This window comes from Myotis yumanensis, unplaced genomic scaffold (genome assembly GCF_028538775.1).
Source record: "Myotis yumanensis isolate MYYU_CA2020_CCGP unplaced genomic scaffold, mMyoYum1.0.hap1 SCAF_5, whole genome shotgun sequence".
NCBI lineage: Eukaryota > Metazoa > Chordata > Mammalia > Chiroptera > Vespertilionidae > Myotis > Myotis yumanensis.
This window is the reverse complement of record NW_027223756.1, coordinates 66,590,582-66,613,705: the sequence shown is the minus strand read 5'-3', so window position 1 is coordinate 66,613,705 and position 23,124 is coordinate 66,590,582. Positions and strand designations below refer to the sequence as shown.

Genomic DNA, 23,124 nt, shown 5'->3' with positions numbered 1-23,124 from the left:
GGCTAAAATGCAAGGCCTCATTCTCCAAACAAGTATTTGATCTCTGTCCTAGTCATCTGCCCCAGTAATGACACCCCTCCTGGGGTCAATAATGGACTGTGTACAGGTTAAATTGGAAAGAGTCATGGGATACAGGAGAGTGAAAACATTTTAGGTGAAATAATACTTTATGATGCCTCCATATTATATCTATGTAGTTATCTAGCTGATCATGCACCAACATAGCATAAGATTTTTAAAATCGCTGGTACTTGTACACAAGATTTTTATTGTCTTCTTTTTTACTTACCTGTATTTTAACAAATCATTATGATCATTTAAATTTTCAAAATACAATGAAACCAGAGGTATCTGATGTCTTTGAATTGTCTATCTTTTAAACCAAGTGACTTGTATATACTAGTATAAAGTCTGGCAGGGGCTCCATTATATACAAAGAGTATTAACTGTTTGACTGCCAGTGAGTTCCCCTCCATTGATACTTTTTTTCTCAAAGCAAAGATTGGAAAATATTCACCTGTGACCCTAGGAAATAGACTATTCAACACATAGGGTAAAATAGCACATGGCTTCTTCCCAAAAGGGTTGTGTAAGCTCTAAACTGGACTGTATCATCTCATGCAGGATTTATTCATAATCATTATTATTCCACAGGGGCTGGGAATCCAGTGATGGTTCACACCGGCCAGGACAAAGCCTGGAAGTGGGAGTTTTAGTGTTGAAGGGATGCTCGAGGTTTTACTTTATGGTCAATGTGTTATTCAGTGTCGTAGCTTATAGGTCAATATATTTTACCATATGGCAGCATGAGCTTCATTTGCCTGTTTCATAAATGATATGTACCAGATGTTTATTTTTAATGTGAGCATAATTTTGGATTATGTGAATCATAAAAATGTACTATGAAACCCAACTAATGAGATTACTCAGTTAGGTAACCATATTCATAGCTAAGTACCTGTCCAATCAGCATATTGATGAAAGCTTATTGAAATCTTCAACTATTTTCTTCTATTTTTCCACTAAATTAAAAAAAAAAGAAAACTTCTTACAAAGCACCATTTTTAGATCATTCGAATGGTGCTAATAGTATGAGTCAACATGGATCTAAACTGAAGTACACAGGGCTCCTTGCCTTTAACAACAGTGGTTATTGCCTTCATTAAGGAAAAGAAAGGAAACAAAGCATTACATGGATTGGAATCATAGAGCTAATGCACAATTAGCATATCCTTTGTAGATAGTTTTCTTTTGTTCTTCTGGAACAGAGAATCAAGAACAGTATTGTGCAAGATCCACACAATATAAGAAGCTACACAAGCAATCCTGCTTTACCATTACTTTAAAGTACTCAGGTCTTGCAAAAAGCAACCATGTAGGTTGCTTGGTGTAAAAAAAAAAAAAAGTATGCAGGTCTTAGAGAATCTCAATGTAAGTGGTTTATTTTAGTTCAACATTTAATTTAACATGGTGACTTCCTTTCTCCTGATGTACTTCATTTGTTATTTATCAGTCTTTGCACCTTTATTAACATAGCATAGGAATGACTTTATGAGATTTGGAAAAATTATAGGAATTATCTATATAGGACCTTACATTTTAGGCTGTTTAATTATTTTACTATCAAAATGATCCAATTGTTCATCAATAAATTTATCATTACTTAATAGTGTATCTTACTCTATAACAGTGATGCAGTAAAAAAAGTTTGGGAAAGAAGAATATTTATTAACACTTCCAAGTACTCTTCCACCACAGTGGATTTGGCACTATTTATACATTGATTATTTCATTAAACAAGCATATGTATTAAAATTAGATGCCCATACTTCCTGATATTGTGTTAGTTTTGTACTTATTTACTCATGTATGTGACATCACATATATATTTTTAAAAAATGAATCATCCAACAGAAAAGGCATTAGCAAGGTTACAGCAAGATTTAAATTCATTTGAATAAATATATAAACTAAAAAATAAATGTAGAATACACATTTTTATCTTAAAAATATTAAAACTCTTTTTGTAGTGGGCTTGCAATATCCACATTGAATTCTTTAGCAAACTAAAATTCAGGCAATAAAAAATATAAAACCCTAATTCCTGTTGCTGAAAGCAAGGTAACTTCAATTGTGAGTGAACATTTTATATTGCACAAATAATGGAATTTTAATGAGTTTGCTAATGGAATATGCCAACATTATAATTTAACCTTGCCTGAACATCTTCTATGCAAGTTTCGGTGCTGACTAATAATAAGAAAAAAATAATACTAATGATTAGACTTAAGTGGACTAAATTAGTAACAATACAAAATAACATAAAATACATGCAATATACTAGACAAGCCACATATTCTGAGAAGTTACTGTGAGTAATTTTTATTAATTACAAAATTAATAAGGTCAGAAAAAACACACATCTCTGGCAGAGGAAATGATAAGTAAAGAATTAAATGATCAGTTTTCACAAGAGGAATTTTTCCCATAATCACATAGTCACAAGGCAGAGTCAGGGCTCCAAAGTCCTTCCTTGCTTTACCTGTAGGGAAAAATGGAGTACATTAAGATGCTCAGATACGCCTGACCAGTGTGTCTCAGTGATTGAGCATTGACCTATGAACCAGGAGGTCATGGTTGGATTCTGGGTCTGGGTAAATGCCTGGGTTGTAGGCTTGGTCCCTAGTAGGGGAGATGCAGGGGGCAGCCTATCAGTGATTCTCTCTCATTGATGTTTCTATCGCAGGGCCTCCAGATCAATCACCACACAGAGGGAGGCCCTGCCCACCCACTGCAGTGCCATCGGATGGGTAGCCTGGGCCTCCCTCTTTGGGGCGATCGATCGCAGAGCCCCCCATCAATTGCCCCACAGAGGGTGGCCTGGTCCTCCCTCTTCTGGGCGATTGTGGGGTGATGTCAGGTCCCCCTGACCAATCGCATTGCACCTGCCTTGGATGGCCTGGCGCCAGTGCGTGTCATAGCATGGTCATGTGGAAGATCATCCAGAGGGTCGTTCTGCTGTTCAGTCATTTGGTCGATTTGCATATTACGCTTTTATTATTATTGATTATCCTGTTACAAAATCTAGGGACACACAGGAAAATTTACATCATTTAAAGAGAATACAAACATTTTTTGTTTGGGAAAACAACTAGAAAATAAGTAGTCTATAGGAAAATGAGAACTATGAAACATTTAATGCCAACAAACTTATTAGGTTAAAAGAGATAAAAAAAGTGCTTTGCTCAACATGTATGCTTAAACAGAATGAAGAATATTGTTAATGTCAATTAATCATCGGGATAGTGAATAATAATGTAAAAAATGTGCTGGGATAAGCTGCAGCTGAATGTCACTAAACCAATGACTCTGATGGAAATGAAAGTCACTAACAGAAATTAAATCTGCTTTTAAGAGTATGAGAACAAGATGGAGAAAACCAGTGGAGGATGAAAGGTAGAGACTTAATGAATCAGAAGGACAGAATTAAAATTACTATTAAGACTATTCCATAGGATTTTTTTTTTATCAGCTGCATGGGAAAGTGTTATAATAACACTCTTTAAAAGTTGTATGAAGTGGGATTCAACTTGATTGAGACTTTAAATTGCAGAAAACTTTTTGTATAAGCTGATAATTTTTTAAGTGATAAAAAGTATTTAAGGGCATACCTGGCAAGCCCTGGCTAGGGCAAAGGCTTTTGCTAGCTTTCAATGTTTTTTCCTATTTAATCTTATTTGAAAGGTTCAGAATTCTGCTGCTGCACTGCAACTCTTCCTGTTTTGTCAGTGGACCAGGGGAAATAAATCATACAGCATGCTCATAAAGACATTAAAGGGAGACTACTGTTTACAACACGTTATCTTGAGAATGGGGACAACCACAGCAATCCCAGCTTATGAGAAAGCACTGAGAAAATACAGGCATGCACCTCTCACACACATTCCCAGTTTACTAAGTGCATGAGCTGATTCTTCCCTCGTGTAAGAGGCAAGCATCTTTTTTATATACAGAGAACAGAATGAAGGTATTGAAAACATGCTGCTTCTAATGACTGTATTTATGCAGCAATTTTTCTCTCACTTTTTTTCTTTGTCCAGCCCACTTTCCTAATGGAATTTTTGCTTATAAAAAGAACAACTATCCAGATGAAGTATTAGAATGCAATCCAGCAAATAAGTAGTAGCTTACGTTTTTGTTTACCAGCCTAAAAGACTCAGGATAAATGGGGTGAACTATGGACCAACACATGAAAGAAACTTTCTAAAGTACTTGACATTTTTTTCTTAGAATTTGGGATACATAGGTATTAGTATTTAAGTGACAGAGGCATATTTACATTCTTCATAACTCCCAAATTCTCTAATATATCTATATCTATAATATCTGATGATATTCAGAGTGTCCTATAGATAATGCCATTATTATGTTGCTAGTGCTTTATTTTCTCATAGTTCTGGAAGTCAGAAGTTCAAGATCAAGGTGTTGTCAGGATTATTATTTTCTGTAGACTCTCTCCTTGGCTTGTAGATGACCATTTCTCTCAGTGTCATCACATGTTCTTTGTCTTTGTGTATCTGTGTCCTATCTCTTCTTATAAGGATACCAGTCATTTTGGATTAGAGGTCACTCATATGACCTCATTGCACTTTAATTGCCTCTTTAAATACCTTATCTGTAAGTGCAGTTGCATGTTGAAGTATTGGGAGTAAAGATTTCAACATATAAATTTGGGAAGGCATAATTCAGCCCATAACACATAGTATAATTTTACAAATGAGTAAATTGAATCACAGAACACTATATTTCCTCAAAATCTCTTAGCAAGTAAAATGAAAAACAAAACACCACTGGCATTTACATCTGGGTGCCTTTGATGTTAAAGTTCAAGTTCCTTCTTCCCATCTCTCCAACAAAGCATTTGGATGGTGCTTTGTCCATTGGGGGTATTTAAGTATTGGGTATTATGACTCCATATCTCATATAAATGTAATAGCCAACAATACTAGCTATTCATTAAAGTCTCCCCTCCCCTTCTAAGGACATGCTAGTGAACATGTAGTACAATGCTATGACTGAGTTGTGGCTAACGGAATGTAGGTGGTAGTGATATCTCTACTAGGTTTGCCCTATCAACATCATATTTATAAACACTAGAGACTCCGGGAGGTTGTTCAGCTGTCCAGTCTAATTAGCATATTATGCTTTTATTATTATAGACTAGAGGCCCAGTGCACAATAATTTGTGCACTCGGGGTCCCTCAGCCTGGCCTGTGCCCTCTCAAGGTCTGGGACCCCTCGGGGGATGTCCACTTGCCAGCGGGGAGCAGGCCTAAGCTGCAGTTGGACATTCTTAGTGCTGCTGAGGAGGCAGGAGAGGCTCCCACCACCACCGCTATACTGGCAACCATCAGCCTGGCTTGTGGCTGAGCAGAGCTCCCCCTGTGGGAATGCACTGACCACCAGAGGGCAACTCCTGCACTGAGTGTCTACCTCCTGGTGGTCAGTGTGTGTCATAGTGACCAGTCATTCCCAGTCTTTCTGCTATTAGGGTCAATTTGCATATTACCCTTTTATTATATAGGATGTTAAAACAATCATAGTTTTTCTCTTATCTCTATTTTCTGGCATTGGATATCACATGTTGCCTCTGGCAGGCCCCTGTTATCCTGGGTATCTGGAGGACTGCACAGATCACAGTCCTTCCCCTGCTATACATAATGCCTTATGGAAATGAGAAGCAAACAACAGTATTGAACCACTGAAATATCAGGGTTTACCTGTTACAATATACAGATATAACTTAATTAAGATAAGTAATGTAAGTGATAAAAAGCTAATAACCCCAGAAATCATAAGAAATTTTAGCTAGGCTCTAAGTTTCAGAAAACTAAGGACTGGTTAAAAACTTGGTATCCCAGTGCATTCAGCAGAAAGATGCTATGGGCTTGAGAATTATTGCATTTTGTAATACCTTATTTTGCTGTCTGGGTTTGAAAATAGAAACATAAATATGGACACTGAGTGATTAATAAAACCCTTGTTTCTGTTTAAGTACCTCAATCCCAATCTGACTCAGAATGAGTTCAGAGCCTCCAGACACCTGGCTGACTATGGTGCTTAAAAGCAAAATCTTGCACTGGGTTGACCCCCCAGGTTTATAATAATTATTTCCCCATATTTGTAAACAAAATAAAACTTTCAATTTTTCTAAAATCTTTAAATATGAAGTTGTTAGTTTTAATAATTTACTAGGTTTCCAATGCCTTGTCTTTAATCTCATAATCTTTCTTTTTCATTTTGTTTGTTTTATTCTGTCATATATATTATTCCTTGCAAGATGTGAGTCTGTGAGTTTGAAATCATGACAAACAGGAAATAAATGTTTAAAATTATATTTATTCTCACATTGAGATACAAAAATGTTGCAAGTTCAGGGAAAATATAGTTGATCAGAAACATAAAAGCTGGTTTAGAGATGCCAATAAAAGAAACTGGATCTCTTTTTCACTTTAAGAAAGAAAAAGTATTTGAGGAGCACAAACCAAAAAAGCTAAAAAATTTTATCTACAATTTTCAGGTATGATAGGAATTTTCTATTGATGGAACAAAACCTGATATATGTAACACACACATTTACTTTCTTAGTAACAGCACAGTATTTTATTTTCTTACATATATTTACTATTAAAATTCACTAATTACTTATTTCATAAAATTAATAGCGTAATACAGTTTTTAAAAATACATTTATGTTGGCCTGGCCAGTGTGCCTCAGTGGTTGAGCATCAACATATGAACCAAGAGGTCACAGTTCCATTCTGTCAGGGCACATGCCCCGGTTGTGGGCTGGATCCCCAGTAGAGGGGGTACATCCAAGAGGCAGCCTACCAATGATTCTCTCTCATCATTGATGTTTATATCTCCCCCTCCTTTTCTCTCTGAAATAAAAAATATATATATTTAAAAAATAAGATACATTTATGTTAATTAATTAAGTTGGAATTATTACTCTTTTAAATACCTCTTTCCAGTTAGGAGTTAGAATTGCCCAAATATTTTCTGATTTTTAGTATAACTTTGTTGAAGATAAATGTTTAGAAATTCCTAATATTATTAACTGGAAGTAATTTTCTACTTTATCCATTAAAAATTACTCATTTTTACTTATAGTATTGGGGGTAAAGGTCCATTTGTTAATTCTAGGCACAATGATAGAGTATTCTTCCCTATGAGTAAAATGAAAATAAGATTGTCAGTAGTTTCATTTTCTGGTATCCGAAATACTTGTTTGACTTCCAGCCGAGACAGAATAATGAGATTTATCCTCGCTCCTGAAACAACCAAAGGAAAAGAAAAGAAGAAAGGAAAACACAAAAGAAAAAAGAAAGAACAAATAGTTGAAACAAAGGTTTTCATGTCTCTGGACAACAGTTCACATAGTACAGTCATTCCTGTGAGAAAAAACAAAAAACTTAGTTTATTATTGTGTGACTTTCCAGGCACTGATACATAAAGAGGCTCCTCAGGTGGGGCCTGGTGACTCCCTGAGTGGAGAAGATGTTGCTGAGATTTCAGGGAAACCCAGGTGGCTACAGTGGGCAAGATAGCATATCAGACAAGAGAGCTGCCCAGAGAAGGACGCAAAGATCTGAGTCACTGAGTACTTGTCAACATATACATAAAAGGAAACTACCTAAGAATAGAGACAGATATATTAAAAAGGATTAAGGGTAGCAATGCCTAATGCTAAGACAGGACTAGAAATATTGCCTGTTCTATCAGCCAGGAAAGATCTCATAATTCCTGGAGCACCGGGTAACGTATCCAGAACCATCTTGTCTCAATAGTGGGGGAAATTAGGCCTAGACTAAACATGGCTCTGATCTTGTCTAACAAATCTTAAAAGTCAGACACAAAAAGATCAAACTATTTCCAAGTAACTAACCTGGGCCCTAAGCCAAAGCAGTAGATTTATAGGAGAATAAAAATATCTAGTACTCATAATCTCACTGCTGGGAAGTAATCTGGGATACACAGTAACTGATTGCACAAAAGCATACTCTCCCCTGCATCCCTGTTCTGGGTGATGGGGTCCGTTGCCCATTATAACTCTAATTGTATTGCTCTCACTCCTTGGAACACGCAGTGTATTGCTATGTTTTTTATGGAAGAAATAATAAAGCCTGTAAAGTATGAGGAACGCAAAGCTGTCGCCAGATATCGATCCATTGTCAGTTCTCTACCCGTGACAGTAAATTAAATTTTAGCTCCTCTCATTCTAAGTCTTAGAAAGAGAATTATAAATAACATCAACCCCTCTTCTAGGCATCAACATAAATGCAATGATAACTTAAGCAGTTTTTAATACCACACCATGCACATTTTTATAGATTTTCAAATACAGATTTTAACTACCATTCTCCTTTTGTTATCTTGCCAACCACATCATCAAACCTTTGGGACGAGAACTACTAGAGCATTTAACACGTTCATACCTTTCTCCTCTTCAATTAAGTTTTGTAAGTAGTGCCCCATCTAAGCCCTGCGAGCATCACACAGTGTGTTGAACATGTTTAACTCTTCCATTTCAGTTACTGCATTCAAAAGATTAACAAAAATAATAATATAAATGTGTATGTGTGTGTGAGTGCATGACTAGGGTAGAGTAGAGAAGTGGGGAAGAAAAAAATATCTAACATTCTCATCTTCTGTTCTGTGTACATGTTTCCACCCGCCGCACAGTAGCGTGTCTATTTTTTAAATCAGCATAAAGTAGAATATAACGATGGTTAAATTCTCTCCTTCTCTAAAAGGATGTACAGATTTCAACTTATGACTTCTAAAGTCTGATGACCAGGTGGAGGGGCCGGGAACAATTTTCTTCATGTTCAACTCCTCTGACTGTGGCATCTTAGTACTCTGTGCTGGCTCACACTTCTCAAACTGAGTTTTCTCTGTTGGCTTTCTGAAGGTGTTTGAGGTTTTCTTTTTTTTTTAAATTTTTTGTTATTGTTGATTTTTTAAAAGAGAGGAGTGAAGAGGGAGAGAACATTGATCCACTGCCTCCTGCATGCCCCCATCGGGGATTGAGCCTAAAACCCAGGCATGTGTCCTGACCTGGAACTAGTGACCTCTTGATTCATGGCTTGAAGCTCAACCACCAAGCCGCATTGGCTGGGCCAAAGGTGTGTTTTTGACATTTTCCCTCATATATATATATATATTGATACATACATATACACACACATATGTGTATATAGTTATGTATATATACATACATATATACATATGTATACATATATATGTGTATATGTCTATATGTGTATATATATGGTATGTGTGTGTATATATATATGTGTGTACATATATAGTCTAAATAGATATTTATGATTTGAAATACCATCTATATGTAAGCATCTCCAAAATCTATATCTATATTCATTCTAAATTTCTCTTCCAACTTCTATTTTAGACACCTAGATATGCCTGCCTATGGGATAACTCAACTTGAACGTCCCCTAGGAAAAACACATTACAGTGTCTGATTGTAAAATCGTATTTCCTTTCATCTACATTTACGGTGTCCATTGAAGCAAATATCATGACCATTCAATCCATAGTTGATGATAGAGTCTTAGATGAGTATTGATGTTTCTTTCTCATTCCCCATGCACACTCAATAAGTCACAATCTTTAAAGGGATTCCTAATCTTTTCACTTTCTCATTTCCACTGTTATTCAAGGTCATCCTTCTAAATTATCATCACTGTACCTTTTTTACTGATCTTTCTGATTCTATTCTTAGTCCCCTCTGGTCTATTCAAAACATAGCGACCAAATTCATCTTCTAAAGTGAAAGTCTGTTAAGATGATGTCCCTAAAACAATGCCTATACAAGATAGCGTAGTCTGTTCCCTGAACAATACTCCAGCCAGCTTCACCTCATGTTTTTCTTTCCCTCTATCATAGTCATTAATTCTGTTTATCAACTATGTTAAGTTTTTTTTCCTTCTGAGCTCACATTTAGAGTCATACTTCCTTGTCCCCATGAAGTTAGACTTGGTCACGTGGCTTTCTTTGGACTATGAAATATGATTGCAAGTGATAATTCTCACTTTCATGTCACTATGTTCTTTAAAAAGCAACATTGATTTTATCATTCTCTTATCACCAATGATCAAGACAATCTATATGTACAAAAGCCTAAACAACCATTCGACTGTCTGAATGGTGGCTATGATGTGCACTGACCACCACGGGAAAGATGCTCAATGAAGGAGCTGCTGAGCTGCAGTGACTTGGCAGCTGCAGTTCTCGGGTGATACACCTGGAACCAGAGAGGAGAGAGCCTGATTCCATGGTGTCTCACCCGAGAACTGCCCTCTCCCAATCCGGGACCCCTCAGGGGATGTCAGAGATCGGGTTTCAGTCCAATCCCCACAGGCCAGGCCAAGGGACCCCACCAGTGCATGAATCTGTGCACCAGGCCTCTAGTTAAAGATAAAAGAAGATATGTTTGCTAGTCTTTCATTTAGTATGGCCAATTCTATACTTAAAGAAGTTATCAAATTCTTTTATATTTCTGGACAATTGCATCTATTCTCCCTTTATCAGAAATGCTCTCCCAATAGCCTTCCTAACCATTTAATTTCATCTTGTTAGTTCTAGTTTATCTTTCCCATATCAAACTAAAGAGACCTTTTAAATTTTTTTCTTTATTAATTAAGGTATTACATATGTATCCTTATCCCCCCATTGCCCCCCATTCCCCACTCATGCCCTCACCCCCCTGGTGTCTGTGTCCATTGGTTAGGCTTATATGCATACATACAAGTCCTTTGGTTAATCTCTCCCCCTTAACCCCACCCTCCCCTACCTTTCCTCTGAGCTTTGACAGTCTGATCGTTGCCTCAAAATGCCTGTGGTAGCAGCTGTTAACAACTCCTCCACAGCAGCATTGCAAACACCCAGAGCTGTGGCTGCGAAGGCCGCCCCAGCGGCACCAACCTCCTCACAGTTGAAGAACCTCCTGGATAAGCTCCACCACCTGGGCCAGGTCCGCGTCAGAGTGCACAGGCTCAGGCTTTGCAGGAAGGAGCTCCGGCTGCACAGGGGGTGACATGGGGGGTTGGAAGAGGCCGGGTGTCGCACTCGGGTTGGCTGCTGGGTGGTGCGGCAGATAGGGCAGTGCAGGAGCCAGGATGGGAAGAGGCTGCGGGAGGAGGGTAAGTGGGGACGGGTCCGCCTCAGTACCACATTCCTCTCCTTTCCCCACACCTGCTGCCTCCAAGCCGGGTCTCTGAGGGCCCAGGGACAGCTCCGCGGCCAGACTCTTTAGGACGTACTTGTTTTGGGAGTTGAAGCTGCACACGGGGGTATGACGAAGGACAGGGGGCAACGGCCCCCCATTCACAATTTCCCCAACCGACACCATCAGTTTCCTGGTAATAAACACCGACTTCCTGGCCTTCAAGAACCCCTCTGGTTCCAAGAACGAGGACCGGTTCAGCTCGACACAGCCATCGGCAACAGGGAGACCATGGGAGTTGAGGAAGTCTGTGGCCTCTTCGCAATCTCTGAAGAGCAGCAAGCGCACCACGCTGTCCAGGGGAAAGAGGGTGGATCGTTTTTTGCTCACAGTATAGGCGATGTTGAGTGCCCGGAGAGCATCCTTGCGGATCTGATTAAAGTAGCAATGTAAAAGACAAGCGTTCAAATAAGAAGCTGACTGGACCAGCTTGAAAAATCTCACGAAATTATGACTGTTCAATGCAGCAAAAGCTTGAACAGCAAATGTCACCTCCGAGGAGTTTCTAACCACCGGATGGAACTGTTGTACTTCTCTCAGGATGTCCCTCCGGTTGAGATTGAGCAGCACATGGTAGCCCTGGAACTCAGCCTCGCTGACACAGAAGACGCCCTTGTTCCTAAGGTCTTGGTACATCTCCTTCAGACTCTGAAGGCACTTGGTCATGTTCTCATTGTTGATCTTGGCTTCAAAGGAGGACATGGGCTCCTCGCACATGAAGTGAGCACAGTGGATATGAAACCGGGCACACTTCTCAATCAGGGACACCGTCACGGGATCACACAGGTGCTGCTGCGTGATGTCCTTCCGTATGGCCCGTGTGCGGTTCCACAGGAAGTCATACCAGTCCCGCAGGTTGCCCTCCTTCCGGTCCATAATCTGGGTCACCAGGTAATCCATGGTCCTGCTGAGCACTGCTGAGGGCCGCAGCTCATGTGGCAGGGGCTCCTCCTGGTCGGCCGAGGAGCGTCTGTACTCCTTGACAGCTGCCGCGTGGTCCACCTGGTCAGTTCCTGGGATCACTTCAAATACACTCAGCTGTCTCCAGGTCTCCCGCATGTACCGCTCCTTCTCAGGACACATGTCAGGGCACGTCCCAACAATAGTCCTTGCTTTGTCCAGGTCGGTTCTTTTCACCCGAGCTTGCCTCATGATTCTGTCCCTCTGGTCAAGCAGGCGGTACTTTTCCTCAGATGTGTTGGCCACAGTGCCTATCAGCGCACTGAGGGAGGACACACACAGCCCAGGACTCTCAGAACCCTTAGAGCCCGAGTTAAAAGAGTCTCCTTCAAACAGGTGGGCCTTCAGAAAGCCTGACTTCTTCACTGGAGAGCTTTTATTCATGAGGCTGCCGACTGCAGTCCTCCCCATAGGCTTGCCAAGGGGGGAGGGCTGAAAGGATGTGTCCTCGGTGCCCAGGCCAGCCTCACCCTCACCTGGTTTCTTCTCCTGGAGGAAAAAAGGTTTCTTGTTGGGACTTATTTCCTTCTTGTGCCAAAAGATAGATGTTTCTTCAGGCAAACCTTTTTTCCCCTTCTTCCTGGCCAGGGCTGCAGAAGCATGGTCAAAGAAATACACCACCGCGAGGTGTTTGTTGCGCCTGGTGTCAACGCGCTGCACTTGAGCAATTTTGCCAAAGTGATTCTCTAGAAAGTTCCTGTTGTTGAGAAAGTCGGGAATGTTCTTGCACTGGATCGCTGTGACTTCAGAGGGAGAGAAGCCCCCAAGACTGTCTGTGCTCTCACTTCTGTGACTCTGACGCCCAGGAGTTCCTCTTGGCTCACCTTCTTCCTCTTTCACACCTGGAAGCCAGGAAGCTGCCAGAACAGCCCGACTCCCTCCTGGGATAGCCATGTGATCCTTTTTCCCCGACTCGGCACGGCCAATTTCCTTTCTAGATTCCTTGTTGCCCAGACGACCAACTTCTTTATTGCTTTTGAAAACATCCGGTCTAGTCTGACCAAACAGAGCACCTCCAAGGGGCCGGTTCAGGCGGACTGGCTGCTTATCGGGAGGATGATCACCCCTTGACAGAGGGTCCAAGTCTGCCACTGCGTCGTGGCCATATCTCCGTGGGGAGCGATCCTGATCCTTCTTCTTTTTCAGTCCTTTCATGATGCTGGAAAGTGGCTCCACTTGGGAAACAGTTTTTTATATCCTTGTCTGGCACCTGTTTTGCTAACTGGGAAGGGTTCCCCCAATGATCCTGAAAAAGATGTGGGGAAGCTACTATTAAGACTTAAATTGCTCCAACCTTGGGAAGTTCTGTCGATATCAGGCTCAGTAGGAATTCTCTTCACTCAACTGGCAGCTCTGACTTCAGTCAGTCTACTCTGGAGAAGTGATGTGTCCTCTGCACAGATGGGCCTTTTATATGACTCCCCTGAGGCCACACCCACTTGCTGAGATTGGCTAAAATCTACAAAAGGAAATAACCACCTTTAATGGATTATACAGATTATAGTCTCATAGGTCATTCCGGTTACAACACATAGAAAACAATGACTAAAGAGGATTAAAGAGGCTTGAATCCCAGCTATGGCTAATAATGATGGGGCAATAAGCAGGAAATAGCTACTCCTCTGCTATGTGCAAGTTCCAAATCATTGGACTAAGTCTTCTGATGGTGCTCAGTCATTTAGCATGGGCCCTGGAAATAAGAGGTCATAGGTTCATTCCCTGTCAGGACACGAGCCTGGGTTGTGGGCTCCATCCCTAGTGGGCAGAGTGCAAGTGGCACAAAACCAATGCTTGCCTCTCATCATCGATGTTTCTATCTCCCTTTCCCTTCTTCTATGAAATCAATAAAAATTTATTAAAAAACAACAGAATTTCTGCTGTTACCACATATATTCAACACTACGATGGATTCCTAGTCAATGCAATTAGACACGTGAAAGAAGAAAGAGGGAAGAAACACCTGTTTCAAGGAACTTGGAATATATGGCATACTGTTCTTAATACGTTTGCTCCCCTTCTTGGCGCTATGTGTTTTAACCAAGGTCACCTCTTGGAGAAAGGTTGTTTCCCCAGGTAGGGATTTTCCCCTGAAGATAGGGAGGGAATAAAACCCCTTAACTAAGTGCCAGGCGGGTAGTTAATCACTTTAACAATGAACAATCATGCTTAAGCTACATAATCTTTACTCCCTGGAATGGAGATAAGAAACGCCCTAACCTTTGGAATAGAAATTGACAGGATTAAAATCAACTGGTATAAATACACAGAGACAATAACACAGAGAACCTGGCTGGAGATCCTGGCTAGAGATCCTGCCTAGGCTGCTGATCAACCGAACACTGTCTCCATGTCATTCCTTCTTTGCAGACTCCGTCCACACCTTTGGGGGTCCCTGGACCTGCTGGGGCTGGACCCCAACAGATGGGCACTTGGGCTGTTTCCAGATCTTAGCTATTGTAAATTGTGATGCTATGAACATCGGGATGAATAGATACTTTCTGGTTTCTGGTTTCTTGGGATATATTCCTTGAGATCAGATCACTGGGTCAAATGGCAGTTCCATATTTAATTGCAATGTGCAAGAAGACAGGTAAACCAGTGCATTTCCTCACAGCTTCATTATTGGTTCTTAAGTAGGTATCAATACGTCAGGAAGGAGAAGATTGAACCCTCATCTCTTTGCTGTACTCTCCTCCAGCATTCTAAGTGCTCTGAGGGCACCACTTACCCTGTGTTCCTCAACAGCCTCTTCCAGGGAGCAGTGTCTGAGAGCCTCGTGCTCCTGAGAGGTAGAGCAGTGCAAACAGCAGGCTCCTGTTGTTTTCACAGAAGATCTGCTTTGTTTCCTTGTGCAGCCCACACCTATTGTCCTCAGGGCTCAGGAATTGCCGCAGGCTGGCTTTTCTGGCCGTGGACACCAGATTTTTCAGGATAATATTGGTTTTGAAGATTTTCTGCTCTGATGGTTTCCTGCACACAGGACAGCAAGTAGGGCTTTCTGCTTTCTCCCAGGATACCTAGAGACACGAACAACAGCAGCTGTGCCCACAGCCCATGGTGACTGGGTCTATCCAGTAATTCAGGCAGATGGCACAGGTGAGCTCTTTAGGGAAGTTTTGTGGGAGGTCTGAGTCCATTTTTCTAAGGAGCAGATCCAGGGCTTTCCGTAGCAGGAAAAATAGAAAGAGATCAGCTCAGAGATCAAGCCTTTATGTGTGGTGGCAGTCTCTTCCAGAAGTCTCCCCAGCCAGGTGAGTTCCCAAGACACTCTGTTCTGGAGAAGGTCTAAGCCAATTGTTAGTAACACTGATATAAGTAAGCAAGCTTTGGAACTATGAGACAAATATTGACTCCCATATATTATTTCTTAGTTATATAAATAAAAATCTCAGTAAATTAAAAAGTAGTATCGATGAATTGAGCTTCTAGTCGATACAAGAAACTTTCATACTTAGCTCTGAAACATTTGCATTGGCAGCACAGTATTCTGGGAATTTGAGTTTGAATGTATTAAAGGATAATTTGATTTTTGAGGCTTTCCACCAATCTGAAGATTATCCTAGCAAACACAGTTCTATTAGAGTGAAATACAAAGCAACAGATGTTGACATTTAACCAATGTAGCACTTTCATTAATTTAGCATTTAATTTATTCATTTATCAGAAAAAGTTCCCTTTAATTTTTTTTGTCATTTCTAACAAATTAGAATTTACATTCATGGAAAAATGACACCTCAGAGTGTGGTATCAGCATTTTCTGTTTTGAAAATGTGCTCTCTAAGCACATCTTTTTTTATTTCATGATGTTTGTTTGTTGCACAGAATTAACTTCATGACAAAAATGCCCAATCTAATGTTTATGTTTGAAGTACCTAAAACTCAAGAGACAATGATTTTTTTTTGTTTTAAAGTTTATTAAAAAAATTTCCCCCCAATTACCACTGAATTGCAATGATTCCTGATTATCAACTACAAACTAAATTGAACCATGAAAATAATTAACACTATTTCCACTGGGTTAGTGTTATATAATCATTAATGAATTATGGCAAATATCATCTCTTTTATAACACTACTGTGCTTTTCTAGAAGTGACACAGATCTTTGTAAGGAAGAACTAAGCCTCCAAATGTGAAGCAGTCTATATTTAAACTATCTATAACAGAAAAAATAATATTTGGAAACAAGTAGGAATTTGAGTCACACTGTTAGTGAAATTTTTGCTTGTCTAAGAGCAAAGCTGTGCAGATTAGAGTAGCCTAATTATTTTAGAAACATTGGAAATAAATTTAAAGATGTCACTAATTGAGGAAACAAAAGATACTTATTTCAGCACACCAAAATTCAATATGCTTTCATGTGGTTTAAAAAAATGAAAATCTACTTGGTTGTATTCAAACTACTCTTTTGTTTAAGGAACTGTGCATTCATAGCTTGTTTCTTCATAATACATTTTTTTTGAAAACTTACTTGTTTAAACAAGATTTGTTTTATTTAATAAAACACCAATTTTTAATGTAAAAGTTTTAAATGTCTGTTATAAAAGCAGAGTCAATCATATTTTAATTGTCAATGAAGATGCAGACAAATATAGGATAATATTTACTCTTATATAACCTGAAATATTATAGCAAATTACAAATAAAATTTTATTGCATATAAAATATAAGTACTTTTTATGCTTGTGCAAATAATGCCTAGTATTTTTAACATTATAAAAAAATCTTTATAGTGTTAAAACAAGCAAACAACCCAATCAAAATTAGTTAGAAAGAATTTTTGTTTATTTTCTTACTAAATGTATTTGGGTGACGTTGGTTAATAGGATCATATAGGTTCCAGGTGTAGGTTTCCATGATACAGGATCAGCATATTGCACTGTGGGCTCATCACCCAAAGTCAAACCATCTTCAATCACTCTATATTAGGCCCTCTCCATAATCCGCCCTCCCATTATCTCACCCCCTTCCCTCTGGTAACCACCACACTGCTGTCTTTCCATGAGTTTCAGTTTTGTATTCCACATATGAGTGAAATCATATGGTTCTTAGCTTTTTCTGACTGGCTTATTTCACTTAGCATACTATTCTCAAGGTCTGTCTATGTGGTCGAGGATGGCATTATTTCATCCTTTTTTATGGCTGAATAGTGTTCCATTGTATATATGTACCACATCTTCTTTTTCCAATCATCTATCAAAGGACACTTTTTGATTGTCTCCATGTCTTGACCACCATGAATAATGCTACAATGAACATAGGGGTGCATATATCTTTGCGAATACATGTTTTCAAGTTTTTTGGGGGTATATACCCAGGAAAGGGATTCCTGGGTCATATGATAACTCTATTCTTAATATTTTGAGGAACTGCCCAGAAGGTTTTCTATAGTGGCTGTACCAGTCTACATTCCTACCAGCAGTGTATGAGGGTTTCTTTTGCTTTTTTCACAACCTCTTCAACACTTGTTATTGCTTGTCTTGTTGACAGTGGCCACTCTAACAAGTGTGAGGTAGTATCTCATTGTAGTTTCAATTTCCCTAATTGCCAGTGAGGTTGAACATCTTTTCATATATCTATTGGCTGTTTATATGCCTTCTTGGGAGAGGTGTTTTTTCAGTTCCTCTGCCTACATTTTGATTGGTTTGTTTGCTTGTTTGGTATTGAGTTTTATGAATTCTTTATATATTTTGGAAATTAAACATTTTTTGCAGCTACTATTTACCAGTCTCATCTCCCATCTGGTTGGCTGCCTCTTTGTTTTGTTGTCAGTTTCTTTTGCTAAAAATTTTAAGTTTTTTAGTTTGATATAATCCCATCATTTATTTTTGTCTTTACTTCCCTTGTCTTTGGGGTTAATTCATAAAATGTTCTCTATGACCAAGGTCCATAAGCTTGGTCCATATTTTCTTCTATGTAACTTATTGTTTTGAGTCTTATAATTTGGGTCTTTGATCCATTTTGAATTAGCTTTTGTACATAGGGACAAACTGTAAGCCAGTTTCATTCATTTGTATGTGGCTTTCCAGTTTTCCCAGCACCATTTATTGAAGAGACTATCTTTACTCCACAGTGTGTTTCTAGCTCCTTCGTCAAAGATTATCTGTCCATATACATCTGGTTTTATAGCTGGGCTCTCTATTCTGATCCATTGATCTGTGTGTCTGTTTCTCTGCCAATACCATGCTGTTTTGATTATCATAGCTCTGTAGTTTAATTTGAAGCCAAGTAGTGTGATACCTACAGCTTTGTTCTTTTTTCTTGGGGTCTTTTGTGGTTCCATACAAATCTGATGATTTCTTGTTCTATTTCTTTTAAAAAATGACATTGGGATTTTGATGGGGATTGCATTAAATCTGTATATTGCTTTGGGTAATATGGCCATTTTAACTATGTTGATCCTTCCAATCCATGAACACAGGATATTTCTTCCAATTTGCTGTGTCTTTTTCAATCTCTTTTAGTAATTCTTTGTAATTTGCAGTATATAGGTCTTTCATGTTCTTTGTTAACTTTATTCCTAGGTATTTTATTCTTTTGGTTGAAATTGCAAAAATAATTTTTTTTCATTTATTTTTCTGAAGTTATTTTTTATTAGTATATGGGAAGGAAATGGATTTTTGCACGTTGATTTTGTATCCTGAAACTTGGCTGTATTTGTTTATTGTTTCTAATAGTGTTTGGTGGAGTCTTTAGGGTTTTCTATGTACAAAATAATGTCATCTGCAAAAGGCGACACTTTTACTTCTTCCTTCCCAATTCGAATGCTTTTTATTTCTTTCTCTTGTCTTATTGCTCTGTCTAGGACCTCCAGAACTATGTTGAATAAGAGTGGTGTGAGAGTGGGCATACTTGTTCTTGATCGTAGAGGAAAAACTTTCAGTTTTTCACCACTGAGTCTGATAGTGGCTGAGGATTTGTTATGGATGGCCTTTATTACGTTGAGGTATTTTTCTTTTATACTTATTTTATTGAGTATCTCAATCATAAATGCTTTTTCTGCATCTATTGATAAGATCATATTATTTTTATCATTTCTTTTAGTTATGTGGTGTATTACATTGATCGATTTTTTTATGCTGGACCATCCTCAAGCCCCTGGAATGAACCCCATTTGACCGTTATGTATTATTTTATTAATGTATCATTGTATTCAATTTGCTAGTATTTTGTTTAGGATTTTTGCATCTGTATTCATCAGAGATATTTGTCTGTAGTTTTCCTGAGTTGAAAAGGCATGGATGAGAGTGTAAGAAAGCTGAGACTATGGAGTTAACCAGATATTGTACCAGAGAAGAAAGAAGCTACTCAGTGAAAAAGAACAAAAAATCTCCACAAGAAAGGATATTAATCTTTGCAAATTTAGAGTGAAAATTCACAAGGTTGAGTAAAGACAAAATATGGGGCTGTCAACTAGATAATTCATAGAATTCACTCAATGTAGGGAATACTTTTGAGATCTAAGAAATGAGAATGCATATGATAGTGACTTCATATGGTTTTCCCTTGTTAGGAGGGCTAGGATTCCAGTAGACTAGATTCTTCTCTTGACCCATTCTAACAAATCTTAAAAGGAGGCTCAAATTGGAAGCTAATTTCCAAGTAACCTGTCTGTGAGAACAAATTTCATCATTCTTTAATGTAGGCAGAACATCAAATTGCTCAAGATTATAATACCCCAAATGTTCAATATCTAATCAAATATTTCTAAGCAATCAGAGCAAGAAAAGTGACAATAATCAGGAGAATATTAAAATTGTGCAATAGAGCCCTAGTTGGTTTGGCTCAGTGGATAGAGCATTGGCCTGTAGACTAAAGGGTCCCAGGTTCCATTCTGGCCAAGAGCACATGACCAGGTTGAGGGCTAGAGGCAGGAGGCAGCCGATCAATGATTCTCTCTCATCACTGATGTTTCTATCTGTCTCTCCCTCATCTCTTCCTCTCTAAAATCAATAAATTAAAAAATAACAAAATTAGGCAATAGAAATAAATTCAGCACTGACCAAGATGATGAGATTAGCTGACAAGGAATTAGCTCTCTAAATGTATTCATAAGTATAATAAAAACATGAACATTAAGGACAAAAAAAGATAAAAAAGAAGCAAATGAAATTTTAATAGCTGAAAATATACTACTGATATGCAATTTACTAAGTTGGTTTAATAATGGATTAGTCATCATTAAATGAACTTGACAAAGAAATAGAAATTACCCCAATTGAATCATGTGGAGAAAAAAAAAATTAAAGCCAACAATAAATAACAATATCAAGCAATCTTATATATGCACTAGAGGCCCCATGCATGAAAATTTATGCAAAAGTAGGCCTTCCTTCCCCTGGCTGCCGGCACCGGCTTCCCTCCGACTGCCAGCAGGAACCCGGGACCTGAGCTTTGCTCAGACCCTGGCTTCGTCCGGAAGGACGTCTGGTCTAATTAGCATTTTATTATTATTAGATAATTATTACCCTTTTATTATTATAGATAATTATCGTTTCAAGCGGAAAAGAGAGGGCTGCAGGAATATTTTGAAGAAAGAATGGTGCGTTTTCTTAATTCGATGAAAACTATAAAACCAAAGCTGGAAGAAGCGTAGTAGAATCTAAGCCGGATCAACAAAAAGAGAACTACCCCAAAGCACATTGTAATTATATTGATGAAAGTCCATAATAAGGAGAAAAATCTTAAAGGTAGCCACAGGAAAAGACACATCACATGATGGGACAACAAGAAAACAGTAACCAAACATTTCTAAATGGAAACGATGCACGCAAGGAGACAAACGTCTGATAGCATATAATGCTGGCAGGGAAAACACACACAAAACACAACAAAAACTAGGAATTCAAAATTACATATCCATCAGAAACATTACTGAAAACTTTTACTCCAGTAGGCCTGCATCATAAAAACTGTTAGAGAAAAATTTTTCTGGCAGGCAGTTTGAGTAGTTTTATGTAAGTTAAAGAATAGATCTATAATTAAAAATTACCCAACAAAGGAATCTCTAGGTTCAGATAGCTTCAATGGCAAATTCAAAGAAATACACAGAAAAATGAACACTAATACTACTACAATGTCATTTATGAAAATAGAAGAAAGGGAACAACTCACAATTCACACATAAGGTCTAGATTTCACTGAATATAAAGTTACACAATATATGACAAGAGAAGAAAACTGCAGACTGATGCCCTCGTGAACATAGATGAAGAGAAATGCTCAATAAAATATTGGCAGATTGAATCCAACGATATATTTAAAAGATAATATATTATGAAAAATTTGATTTTATTCCAGAAATGCTGGGCTGCAACATTAAAAAATTGAACAGCACATTAACAAATGACAAAAACCACATGACCATCTTAATAGTTGTAGAAATCACAATTAGGTTCAGTACTCACTCTCGATTAAGGAATTGAATGCTACTTCTTCAACCTGATAAAAGGCATTTAGTAAAAACCCAGCGTTCTTTCATTTAATGGTGAAAGACTGAAATGTCTTTTCCTGAAGTTAGAAACCAGCAATGGTATCTTCTTTCTTCACTGCGTTTTGATTTTTTTTTTTCAATCCTCACCCAAGAATATTCTTTCCATTGAATCCTAGAGAGAATAGAAGGGAGGGAGGAGAGGGAGAGAGAGAGAGAAAGATAAATTGCTTGCCTCCTGCACACGTCCTGACAGCAGTCAGAGATCTAACCTGCAACAGCAGCATGTGCCTCTGACTGAGAATCGAACCTGAGACCCTTTGGTCTGCAGGCCGATATTCTAACCACTGAATAAAACCAGCCATGGCTGCAGTTTGATTTTTTTGGAGGCTCTAGCTAGAATAATAAGGCAAGGAAGAAAAAAAATGGAATACACATTGGAAAGGAAAATACGTGACTTATTCCCACAAGTGATAGACTCTCTATGATGATTCAATGAACACAAATTAAGATGCTTGACATTTTTAAATTTTTTATTTATTTTTTTCTTTTTCTCTAAGATGGTTGACATTTTTATTCTTCAAAGAAATATAAAGAAAAATAAAAAGACACCACAGAATACTACCAGAAGCAATCTGATAAAAAGACTGATAATACTAATTATTCGCAAAGATGCAGAGCAAAAGAGAAGAATTAAACATACATGGATGGGCAAGTAGGTTTACAGTTGTTCGTATGGAAAAATACAGGCAGGTTATTGTTACTACTAGAGGCCCGATGCATGAAGATTCGTGCAAGAATGGGCCTTCCTTCCCCTGGCTGCCAGCACTGCCTTCGCTCTGGCCAGGAGCTGCCATTCCGTCTTCCCACACTGCCCAGAGGCCCAGAGCAGCTGGGGCGATGTGGAATGCCTGCGTCCCATCCCACCCAGCCACCAGCCGCTCAGTGCCTGCATATGCAAATTAACCCACCATCTTTGTTGGTTGATTTGCATACTCTTGATTGGCTGGTGAGTGTCACAAAGGTATGGCCAATTTGCATCTTTCTCTTTATTAGTGTAGATGATAGCTTTATTAATTCAAAAAATGTTACAATGCAACTATGAACCTACTTTTGCCCACCCCTGTAATACAGTGTTTTTGAAAATCTGGACGTTTCTTATAAAAGCAAGCATACATTTACAGTACAACCAAGCAATTGCACTTCTAGAGATCCAAAAATAAATCAAAGTATATATCCATGTACTATTCCTCATCTAATGATTTAGGCCTGCTACTGTGTTCTTACATAGTAGCAACTGTTCAGAGAGTAGTCAATTTCATCTCTTTTTAGAGATTTATAAGAGGAATTATTGGACAGATAAATTAATTGATAAGTTTACATTTTGATAAGAATTCCAATAAAACTAAAGAGCAAAAATATAG

At 38.5% G+C, this 23,124-nt stretch overlaps 1 pseudogene; it reads right to left on the bottom strand.

The window, feature by feature from the left end:
* Positions 1–10,875: 10,875 nt before the first annotated feature.
* Positions 10,876–23,124, bottom strand: part of LOC139011388 (germinal-center associated nuclear protein pseudogene) — a 75,813-nt pseudogene continuing 63,564 nt past the window's right edge.